This window comes from Globicephala melas, chromosome X (genome assembly GCF_963455315.2).
Source record: "Globicephala melas chromosome X, mGloMel1.2, whole genome shotgun sequence".
Taxonomy (NCBI): domain Eukaryota; kingdom Metazoa; phylum Chordata; class Mammalia; order Artiodactyla; family Delphinidae; genus Globicephala; species Globicephala melas.
The window spans coordinates 26921087-26924180 of record NC_083335.1 but is presented as its reverse complement, the minus strand read 5'-3'; the positions used below and the strand labels follow the sequence as shown (position 1 = coordinate 26924180).

General features: G+C 45.6%; 1 non-coding gene across 1 annotated transcript; it reads left to right on the top strand.

Annotated features, from left to right (window-relative positions):
* Positions 1-375: 375 nt before the first annotated feature.
* On the top strand, positions 376-520 carry LOC132594611 (small Cajal body-specific RNA 20). Its single transcript, XR_009560813.1, has one exon. It is a non-coding gene; the product is annotated as a small Cajal body-specific RNA 20 (non-coding RNA).
* The last annotated feature ends 2574 nt before the right edge of the window (positions 521-3094 follow it).

Here is a 3094-nt window from a genome sequence, read left to right as displayed (position 1 = left end):
GTACCACGAAAAAGAAGAAAAGCCTCAGGTGTCAGAAATTCCTCAAGAGACTATTCATGAATGCATTCGGTAGTCTCAAAACTTTGAATGTGTGAGGAATCCTCATGGCGTACGTTCCACTCTGTATAACTCTTGCCTAACTTCCACCTTTCTCAGGTCGGTGGAACTTTGTTTGAAATTGTTGTTTTAGTTTGTTTTGTTCTTTAGACATATGTCAAAGGTTGCAACTCGCCCTCCCACCTGCACTATAATGCAAAACCTACTATGTTAGCAACGCTTTCAGGCTGGCATAGCAAAGAATTCCAGAAAATGAGGATTTAGGGCTGCCACTCTCTCCACCACTTTACCAAACACTTAGAAACTCCAGCAGGAGAGGGCCTCTCTCCCATGGGGCTGTGTGTGTCGCGGGGAGGGGACCTCTTCTCCTCAGCCCTTGGGCTGGAAGCGCAGATCAGCCCTGGGGGATCCCTGTCGGGGCTGCCATGAGCTGGGCACCCTTGTTTTCCTACCTCAGACGTTTGTAGTTGCTGGGAGCCCCTACTTGGTCTACACCAGGCTGGGCCTTACGTGGCAGCACTGGGCACGGGGCCTCTGGCTTTCTTTCCCAGGACACTGCCAGGCTCTCATGGGCTGATCCTGGCCTAGGCTGTCCCCAGGCAAGGACGTATGCACCCCCAACAAGTGACCACCTACTGTACAGACACCTGCCAGTGAGGGGGCCTCTCACCTCCTGCCCTCCTAGACGCACCTGCTTGTTCCCAGCGGATGTCACCTGGAACGGGGTCCAGGCACGGAGGCTGTTGTACAAGGGCTTCTGAGGCCACCTCAGTTGGGGGGAAGCTCACCGTTTTCCCCGCCTGGACTGACCTGGGCGCCAGCCAGGCCGCTCCAGCCCTCAGCCCCCAGCTGTGTCTCCTGCACAGGGTCCCGTGCAGGATTGTGAGGCGGGGGTGGCGAGGAAGAGCCCTGAGTGGGTGCTGGAGAAGAAGGGCACCCCGGGCGTCAGGGCAAGGAAGCCAGACCTGCCCCTCAGCACACTGGCAGCAGCTCAAGCCCTGCCCTAGGCAGCGAGCTGCCTCCAGTGGGACAGCTCGGGGACCCAAAGCCTATGAGCTGTGCCACCCAGCCCGGGCCCTCGCCTCTGGAAAGTGTTCGACATCCAAGTGCCTCCTTCATCCGCTGACAAAATGGTGTTTTACAAAAGTTCTAAAAGATTCTAAAGTCCTAAAAGTATTTTCTTCGCTAACCAAAGTTCTGAGAGCATCTTATTTTGTTCTGAAAGCAAGAAACCACTCTCTGTGGAAAAGATAACAAAAGAACAGCTGCGGGAGGAGCAGACTTGGACTCTACGCTCTCCCCTCCACATCAGCGTCAGCGTAACTAAACATACATCAGTTGCTCGTCTGTTGTGTTCTGAGTGTGAATTATCCCCTCACTCCGATGCCTAAGTATTCATATATTCACTCCTTATGCAAAGCATTTATGCCTGGTTTTAAATAATTTAATATAGTTGGGCTCCTCGGTGCATTAATTTGAATAATTGCCACTTCAGACTTAACCTCAGTGTGACTCCACACAGAAGTGGTACCTAAAGGATGCCAGTGTTAGAAGGAATTGGACGTGTGTGTGTAGAATTCAGAGACATATAATATATAAGTTTATATAGGTAGAGTCTACACAAAGAGATATATAGATATATGTATACATATATACACACACACATATATGTATATATATACACACACATATATATATCTGTTTGTATATATATGTATACACCTTTGTGTAAACTATACCTATATACATATATTTGATTATGGATCTCTATCCATCTACTCAAGCACATATGAAGTCAATTCCTCAAGAACAGGTTCTTACGGGACTAAAGACGCAGACCTACTAGAGAATGGACTTGAGGATACGGGGAGGGGGAAGGGTAAGCTGGGACAAAGTGAGAGAGTGGCATGGACATATACACACTACCAAATGTAAAATAGATAGCTAGTGCGAAGCAGCCGCATAGAACAGGGAGATCAGCTCGGTGCTTTGTGACCGCCTGGAGGGGTGGGGTAGGGAGGGTGGGAGGGAGGGAGATGCGAGAGGGAGGAGATATGGGGATATATGTATAACTGATTCGCTTCGTCATAAAGCAGAAACTAACACACCATTGTAAAGCAATTATACTCCAATAAAAACGTTAAAAAAAAGTGTACAAGGCAAAAAAAAAAAAAAAAAGAATAGGTCCTTAAAAGGTGTACAAACATTTTAAGTTCATTGTCTGTATGCCTTCTTCATATTCATTTGCATCAACATTTATGTAATTGCTGCCCAGGGCCTGGGAAACCAGGCTACAAAGGCTTTGCCCCTGCACGCCATCAGCTATTGAGCTAAGTGGTGGGTATAGTTACTGTCTGTGAAGTTTTGGTGTCCTAGAAATTAAACCTTTGAGTGCCAAGATAATCTAGTATGAATTCAAATTACACAAAGAGCAGGACTCTGCACACTATCTACAGTATGTGGAATATAGTACTTGTAAAAGAAATTATAGGATAAGAAACTGAAAAGGTAGTTTTCATTATCACCCTTGCATGTTAGACAAGGTTATAGTTCAGTTTAATTTGTTTTAGTTTTGCTTTCTTCATCATCTCCATGTAAATTACAATGATAATCTGTTACTTTTGTTCTTGAGTGTTTCTTTGGGGAAGGCAAAGAAGAACTCCCACGCACACCTGAGTCATCTGTAAGTCCACTTCTTCAAGTATGCTTCCAGATTTGTATTGAAAGTAACATCTACCTTCTTTGAACTCCCATATTATTGCTTTGTTACTCACCTGTGGCATTTGTCTTGTTCCAGAATATATGTGACTTTAACTCATGTATTTTCTTTCTCTCCATGACTTGCTTATGTCTTTCTTTGGCCCTCATTTATAGTACATGGACAATGAATTAAAAAATTATACACACACACAGACACATACACACACTAATGATAGGGAGGAAAAGGATGATAACTATGAAGAAGGAGAGAGAAACAGGAGAGAAGAGCCTTTGCAATTCAGACTTCCAGGGCAGCTCCACACACAGTGCTTCAGAC